Here is a 9,222-nt window from a genome sequence, read left to right on the forward strand (position 1 = left end):
TCCCCTACTGCTGGAGCGCTGTCCTCCTGTGCAGCTTCCTAGACCGTGTGGCGTGGTCCCAGAGGGTGGGTTACTCCCCTTCCACACCCTCCAGGCCCTGGGTCTGCTGTGCCCTCTGGGCCCGCGGCCCAAAGTTTAGTCACGTCCCGCTCGACCGCCGCTTCTGGGAAGGAGGCGCTGAGTTCCGTAATGACTGGACCACTTAGCGTCCCCGCCCGGTCCTTGGCAGGCGGAGCCGGACACCCACGCCCTCCAGGCGAATTTTCCATACAGCCAAACTCAGAACCTGGGGTGTCTGTGCCTGATACATAGCCGGCAGTAAGCAATGTGTAAGTGTCTGAGAAAGAGGAAAATTAAAGTATGGAGCCCGCCCACTCTTAACGTGAAGGGCAGTTCCTGTTTCTTTCGCTACTCCGAGATCATTTTAAGCCTCAAATCTTAGAAGGGAAAAAAAATCAAGCATAGTCATAGTTTTTTTTATTATTATTTCCCTAATTAAATGAATTACATCAGGTGACGTAATCTGTACTTGGAAGTCGAAAGTGGTTTTTAAATACAGTCATGCATCCGATAACGATGAGGATACTTTCTGAGAAATGTGTCGTTAGGCACTTTCATTGTGTAAACATCATAGAGTGTACTTAGACAAACTAAGCCGGCTGTGTCAGTAGGCAATATAATCTTACAGGACTATCATCCTGTATGGGGTCAGTCCTTGACTGTTGTGAGAGTTAATGCAGCGCATGACTTGTAACTCATGAGGAGAGTGATTAAAAACTTATGAAGGATCCCTTCATGAGACCCTGTCTCTAAGTAAAATAAGACTGGGGATGTGGCTCAGTGGTCCAGTGCCCCTGAGTTCAATCCTCAGTGCCCCCCCCCAAAAAAAACCAACTTATACTTATGAAGGTACATTAAAGTATCATGTGGATTGTGATTGTCTTAATGGGATCATGGTGATAACTTTAAGAAAATTGTTGAATGTTAATTATAACTTGCTGCAAATTGTAGAAAGTGTGATAGACTATGTAGGGTTAGTACATTCAATGCAGTTCATTCATCCAACAAATATTTATTAAGGGCTGACTATGGGTCAGACACTATCCTAAAGGCAGAAGATGCAAAATGGACTGATTCAGTTCATTCTTCCAAAGCTCACGTGCTTACAAGCCACTGCAATGCATGAGACAAATAATATAGTAGAGGTATCTTTTTGAATTTAGCATTGATTTAATTTGTTGTTAGAATAAACCTATTCTTCCCTTTATTTTGAAGACAACATTTTTTAGTATGAGATCCTGGGTTCAATAAAAAAAAATATTTTTTTGCATAGTGTTCACCTCACATTCTTTGCACACACACACACACATATATATGTGCGTGTACATATATATATTTATTTTAATTGTTGATGGATCTTCATTTTATTTATTTATATGTGGTGCTGAGAATGGAACCCAGTGCCTCACACATGCTAAGCAAGCATTCTACCACTGATCCATAACCCCAGCTCTCTTTGTTGTTTTTTTAATAATAATTTTCAAAACAGTCAATAGAATCTCAAATTAAATTAGAATATCAATATTAGCTAGAATGGACCATTGAATCTAGGACAGTACTTCTCAAACTCTAAACTAGGGGTTCCCTAACAGTAACCGGGGCCTTTTTAGAAGATCCACAAGGTCAAAACATCTTCTTGATAATAATATACTATTTGCTTTTTTCACTCTCATTCTTTCACAAGCGTACAGTGGAATTTTTCAGAGGTTATATTGTGTTGTAACAGATTAAATACAGCAGCAGAAATAAAAATCCAGCTGTCTTTTCAGTCAGATATTAGAGATTAGAAAAAAATACAATGTCAGTCTTCTTACTAAATATTTTTGAAGAATATAGTGATTTTTGCATAAAACATGCTACTTATATTAACATGTATAGTTATTGTTGATTTAAAGGAGTTTATATTTTTCATAATTTGTCACTTTTCATTTTTGATATGGTAAATAGATACAGCCCATCCAAAACACCCTTTTTGTAGTCTTTAGCTTTTAAACTTGAGATTTCTGAGACCAAACATTTAAGAACTGCTGATGTAGTTTGTTTGTTTGTTTTTTGTTTTTGTGGTACAGGTGATTGAACCCAGGGTCTCACACATGCTAAGCACATGCTCTACCACTGAGCTATACCTCCAGCCCCAAACCAGTTTTCAAATTTTGTTTCATAGAGCCTTAAATTTCTCTGGAGGTTTGTCAGAGTCTGTTAGAAAAGAGAAGAAGTAGAAGGTTAAATGCAGGGCTCTGGGTCTCTCTTATCCCTCTCCTTCTAATCAGAGCTGTTCTACTTTTATCTTCTTTATAGGTAACCCTTTCATGTAGGATTTCAGTTTACAAATGGGTTCTTATTTTAGTTGTTGATGGACCTTCATTTTATTTATTTATATGTGGTGCTGAGAATGGAACCCATTCTAGCTAGTATTGATATTCTAATTTAATTTGAGATTCTGTTGACTGTTTTGAAAATTATTATTTAAAAAAAAACAACAAAGAGGGCTGGGGTTATAGCTCAGTGGTAGAATGCTTGCTTAGCATGTGTGAATTTAAAAACCATTGATTTATTCATTGAAACAAGTATTTTCCCCAATTGTTGATTACATGGTATGATTGTGCTATTTAATGGGACTGTAATTGTGAGTAAAGGATGATGTGTTCCCCACCTTTGTAAATTTTACTCTATGGGGGAACATCAAACAATCATCTAGAAAAATGTAAAATTAAAACTACTAAATGATGCAGTGGTGCACACCTGTAATCCCAGCAATTCTGAAGGCTGAGACAGGAGGATTGCAAGTTCCAGACCATTGCAAATTTCAGAGGATTGCAGTATTGAAACCTGAGCAACTCAATGAGACCCAGTCTCAAAATAAAAAAGAAGGCTAGGGATGTATCGCAATAGTAGAGCACCCCTGGGTTCAATCCCCAGTTCCAAAAAATAAAAATTTTATTAAAGAAAGGTGCTCATTGGGCTGGGGATGTGGCTCAAACGGTAGCGCGCTCGCCTGGCATACGTGCGGCCCGGGTTCAATCCTCAGCACCACATACAAAGATGTTGTGTCTGCCGATGATTAAAGAATAAATATTAAAGTGATTTAAAGAATAAATAAAAAAAAAAAAGAAAGGTGCTCATGGGGGCTGGGGTTGTGGCTCAGCAGTAGAATGCTCACCTAGCACGTGTGAGGCCCTGGGTCTGATCCTCAATACCACATAAAAATAAATACATAAAATAAAGGTATTGTGTTCAAATAAAACTAAAAAATAAACATAAAAAAAGAAAGGTAGTCAAAGGGGTGTATATAATATTTAGCATAGTAGATCATAGATATTTCCTCAAGTTATAATGATTTCTAAAGGAAATACAGGCATTAACTAGAAAGAAATGAAGAGGATAATTAGAGGAATACAAAGAGTGAATGTGGGATTATCAATTACAGTCATCTGATTGAAGGTAGCATGTCTAGGACAGTAGCAGTGGAGATTTAGAGAAATAACAGATTCAAGAAATGATTGGGGATTAAAAGTAATAAAGGCTTTGATAATATCCTTCCTTGCTACTTCATGTTACACCAAGGATGACACTTTCCTGAATTCTGACAGTAAAGGTTAGTTTTATTTTGGACAAATATCGTTAAAAGAATCCTAATTTCCAGTTTCTCAAATTCCACAGGTACCCTTTTCTAAAACTGATCTGAGAACAGCCCATTTCACAAAAGAAGGGCTTACCTTTCAAACAAACAAAACATGACTATGATCTATTACCCAGGTGGAAAATTCTTCCTGGTGCCAAACAAAGTGATATTACTGAGTTCTGGTTTTAAGGAAGTCACCTATAATGAGTAAACAAAGATCCTCAAATTTGATGCATATTTTTGTTAAGGGTGAAGTTCAGAGTAAGCAACAGAACATTTGGGGGACTGAGGGTATAAGTTTAGGGGAAGATTTTGTGCTTAGCATGCACAGGCTCTGGGTTTGATATCCAATTGCAGAAGGAAGGAAGAGAACAGTAAATTTTGGTTTATGTTGGTAGGGTCTGAATGTCAAACAGAAGATGCCAAAATTAGTGACCTTGATTGTTTTAAAAACAACTTGACAAACATTTGAACTTATATCCAATCTCTCTGTCCCTCCCCTCCTCCTCTCCCTCTCTTTTCTCCCTCTCTTCTATACTGGACATCAAATCCAGGGCTTCATACCTGCTAGACAAGCATTTTAGCACTGAGTTGTATTACCCCAGCCTTCAATATTATGATGAATCATTTTTCCACTTATCTTCCCCTTATATAATGTTTAATATTTTCTATTTTTTATTAACAAAATTAGTCCTAGAAACATAGTAAATGCCAAATTTAAATGTGCACACCATTGGCTGAAGTCGGAGACATTCTTCAAATTTCCAAGACGTATAGTCATGTTGATTCTGACACTCTGAGCAGGAACTGGAATTATAGTTATCTTTCTACTTTGAGCTAATCAATTTGGTTGTAGTCTTATAAAATCCTTTGTAAATTTCTGCATAATAGTATTGCTGACACTAGTGGCCTTACCCAAAGATTGTGTTAAGACAAGCAGAGATAAGTGGTTTGTTTATAGATGGAGCCAGATGAGTTTAGGGGAAAACACATGAGTCAAAACTTAGGGCTCTTTCTGTCTTCTGTGTATTTTGGCCAAAAAGAGGAAAAATAAATGTCTCCAAAAGTTTGTTTAGTTAAGCTGGTAATTGAGGTGGAAAAAGAAGGAACACATAAGAAACTTTATTATAGGAGAACATCAAAAATGGTTTGCATTACATTTCTAAAATGAAAAAAGAATGTGCAAGATAATATGTAGCATGAATATGTGATTTTTCACAATTCTTTTGGGAGTATATGAATAAAAATGTTAGCAGTTACAGGTCTAGGATATGCTAATAGGAGTGGATAGTAGCAGTAGTGTGAAAACAAGTTTATTGAATGAGAGATCAGGGAAATGATTATTGGAAGAATTGTCTACTTGGATATTGATAGCACCAATAATCACAATAGGGAGAGTATTGAAAAGAAGAGCAGAAGTTCCAGAGTTAAAATCTCAAAGAAATGAGGAGTGATTCAGAGGTCTGTAGATGAATGTTAGAAGATGGATATCATCTGGAAATCTCTGACAGCATGAGCTTCAAAGTGTTGGAGAATTTTAGAAAAGGAGACAGGGATAATAGACAGTCTGACAGCCCAAATGAGAAATTGGGAGGATGCTCATTCCATCTTTACATTCTTTGGTTAGAGAGTCTGAGAAAGAGAACAATTCCTATTAAAGAGGGTGATGGGAAAGAGTTAATCCCCTTAGGAGATAGCAGGTTTGACCAAAGGGAATGTTCAAACAAAGGTTGAAGATACCAGGTTTTGCTGATGATAGCTCTTGAGTTTAGGAGATTTGGGACATGAGGAAAAGGGCATCAGTAAGTTTAGGGGATATACAGGACCTTGTAGAAAGGCGCACATGCCTTTAATCCCCAGGGACCCAGTAGGCTAAGACAGGAGGTTCACAAATTTGGTCAGCCTTGCAATTTAACAAGATCCTGTCTCAAAATTAATTTTTTTAAAAGCCTGGGGCTTAGTTCAGTGTTAGAGCACCCCTGGATTAAATCCACAGAAAAATACACACACACACACATACACACCAAGCTGGGAATCCGGATCTTCTAGTGATTGCTAATATAAACAGAGTTGATGAGGACATGATAGTCTTAATCCTGATAGTAGGTTGTTTCTAAGGCACATTATCACAGTGAGGTCATAAATAGAGTGGGAGAATGGGAAGGTGAGGGTGAGGGAGCTTTGACAAGAACACAGAAATCTTAGAGCAACTAGTCCTGTAAGACACAATGATGGTGGTGCTCAGGACAGACACAAAGAGGAGCTCCACGGACAAAGCTCAGTGGTATTCCTGACTTCTCTGAAAACACTTTATCCTCCATCTTAATGAAACAACAACAATGAAAAAAAAAAAAGTTCTCTTTCCCACACTATGTCCATATATCACTCAAATGACTACCTGTCCTCTGCTCTCATACACTGTAAAACTCCTCCAAAGAGTTGCTTGTATTGTCTCTCCTTTCTTTTTTTTAAAGACATGACACATTTTATTTATTTTTATAATTTTTTTCAGAGAGGGAGAGAATTTTTTAATATTTATTTTTCAGTTTTCAGCAGACACAGCATCTTTGTTTGTGGTGCTGAGGATTGAACCCAGGCCACACGCACGCCAGGCGAGCGCGCTACTGCTTGAGCCACATCCCCGGCCCTTGTCTCTCCTTTCTTATCCCAGTACTAATTCTTGCTAACTCTTCCAGTTGGGTTTTCATCTCCATCATTCCACTGACACAATTATTAAGTTCACCAGACAAAATATTCTATCATTTTTTAAAAATATTTTTATAACACCTTTATTTTTTTTAAACATTTATTTTTTAGTTATAGGTGGACACAATACCTTTATTTTTATTTTTCTGTGGTGCTGAGGATCAAACCCAGTGCCTCACACATGCTAAGTGAGCACTCTTTCCTCTGAGCCACAACCCAAGCCCACAATACCTTTATTCTATTTATTTATTGTATGTGGTGCTGGGGATCAAACCCGGGCCTCAAATGTTTTAGGCAGGCACTCTACCACTGAGCTATATTCTGCCCAATACTCTATTCTTTATCCCCATTATTTGATTTCCCAGCAGAATTTGACAAAGTTAAACCTTCCTTTGGAAATTTGCTTTCTTTTCTGGGCTCCCAAGACATTCACTCTAATAGTTCTTTTCTTTCACTGGCCATTTCTTCTTAAGTCTACTTGTTTGGCTCCTCTTCCTTACCAGAGTTGTACATATGTAGCAACTCAGGGCCCAGTCGAGGGATTTATTTTTTCTCTTCTCTGTCTTAACTCTCTCCTTAAATGATTTTGTCTCATTTGAGATTCAAATACCATCTAACTTTTTTTGGTTCTTAAATTTTCTCTCCCTTTATGATGGATGCTTAGCTCCACATGTCTCTATCCAACTCCCTACTCCACTTGGATGTCTGGCACTACAAAATCATCATAGCCAACACTGAATTATTGAAAGAGACACTAGTCACTTTCTTCTTTAGTAATAGATTTCCTAAATTTTAGCTGAGCAAGTGTTTCCCAGAATGAGAATTACATTGTGCAGCCTCCTTTGGGTTTGTTCTGAAGTTCTAAGTTCTGGCTAAGGTGATATGAATGGAAAGGATATGCACAGCTTCCAGAACAAACAAACATTGAGGCAGGTTCACCATGTCTCCTTTCCCTACAACACCTTCGGCTGGAGCACTAACCCCATGGGTGCTTGTGCACTGACCATGATAGAAGGGCAACATTGGCTGGAACGTACAGCAGTTTGGGAAGCACTGTTCTAGGGGTTGGTAGAGAACCAACCAGGGTAGAAAGAATCTGGATTCATTTCAGCCCTAGATCACTTATATTCTTGGCCTGTCACATGCAAGAGAACTTAAGTCTATCTAGTTTAAGTCATGGGGTCTTTTTATTCCAGCAAGTGAATCTGTGTTCTAACTTATATTTACTTCCTGTTTTCTCCTCTAACCCCTCAGTCTCTTTCCATGAAACTTTCCCATCTCAGCTTGTATCAGCTTCCACACAGTTGCTCAGGCCCCAAATCTAGATATCATTCTTGTTCTCTCTTCCCTTTCATTCTTCACTAGGCCATCATTGTGACCTGTTGGTTCTATCTCCAAAATATATCTCACATCTGGTCTTTTCTTATAATTCATAGTTCCGCAACCTTAGTCAAAGCCATTAACAACTTTTATCTGAACTCCAAAAGGTTTGCCACTTTTCTTTTTTCTTTTTAATTTTTTTGGTACTTGTAGATAGACAGTGTATCTTTATTTTGTTTATTTTTATGCAGTGCTAAGGATTAAACCCAGCACCTCACATGTGCTAGACAAGCACTCTGCCACTGAGCCACAACCCCAGCCCCTTTGCTCTTCTATGGATTCATACAATTCATCTATATAGCAATCAAAGTGTGATTATAAATTCACAAATCAGATCATATAATCTCCACCCCCTGCTCCAATGGCTTTCTTTTATGTACAGAATAAAGTCCAGAGTCCATATTTGGCTTCCAAGATCCTATAAGATGCAGACCTTGGGGCTGGGGATGTGGTTCAAGTGGTAGTGCGCTTGCCTGGCATGCGTGTGGCCCGGGTTCGATCCTCAACACCACATACAAAGATGTTGTGTCTGCCGAAAACTAAAAAATAAATATTAAGAAATTCTCTCTCTCTCTCTCTCTCTCTCTCTCTCTTTCTCTCTCTCTCTCTCTCTCTCACCCTCACTCTAAAAAAAAAAAAGATGCAGACCTTACTTCTTTTCTTTTTAATAGATTTAGTTGTAATATATTTATTTTTTAATGTGTTGCTGAGGATCAAATCCCGTGCCTCATGTGTGTTAGGCTCTACCACTGAGCCATAACCCTAGACTGACTTCTTGGTACCATTCTCATGAGTTCAAAGCAGCCGCAGCAAAAGTGAGGTGTTAAGCAACTCAGTGAGACCTTGTCTCTAATAAAATACAAAATAGGGCTGAGGATGTGGCTCAGTGGTTGAGTGCTCCTGAGTTCAATCCCCGGTACCTCCTTCCCCCTAAAAAAAAGTCTTGTTGAGTGCAGGGGTGCACACCAGTCTGTAATCCTAGCAAGCCTTGAGGCTGAGACAGGAGTATCACAAGTTTATGGAGGATGGGCGCAAATAGAGTTCTGTGAAATACAGGGCTCTTTGTAGTTTAAAAAAAAAAAAATCTTGTCATGGTTTAGATGTGAAATGTCCCTGGAAAGCTTATTTATTGAAAGGGGAGCTTCATTTATGAACAATGAATCAAAAAGCTTTCTGCTGATTAGAACTAATAAAAAAATAAAAGAACAGACATGCACGTATTTACTTGATGCTATAAATTAAAAAAATGCTGGGGGGGGAGGTGGATCACGAGGGCTCTAATCTCATCAATGGGTTAATCCACTGAAGGATTCCTAGTTTACCAGGCTTTTGGGAGGTGGTGGAAACTTTAGGATGCGAGGCTTATTTGGAGGAAGTAGGTAAGTGGGAGCATGACCTTGAAATGTATATTTTGCTCCCAGTCCTTTCAATAATCCTTCTCTTTCTGCTCCCAG

The 9,222-nt window shown here is 38.4% G+C and overlaps 1 long non-coding RNA gene across 1 annotated transcript in view; it reads left to right on the forward strand.

The window, feature by feature from the left end:
- Positions 1 to 9,222, forward strand: part of LOC144366656 (uncharacterized) — a 40,529-nt gene that overhangs the window by 261 nt on the left and 31,046 nt on the right. The window lies entirely within an intron of this gene.

The sequence above is a fragment of the Ictidomys tridecemlineatus genome, chromosome 9 (genome assembly GCF_052094955.1).
Source record: "Ictidomys tridecemlineatus isolate mIctTri1 chromosome 9, mIctTri1.hap1, whole genome shotgun sequence".
Lineage (NCBI taxonomy): Eukaryota > Metazoa > Chordata > Mammalia > Rodentia > Sciuridae > Ictidomys > Ictidomys tridecemlineatus.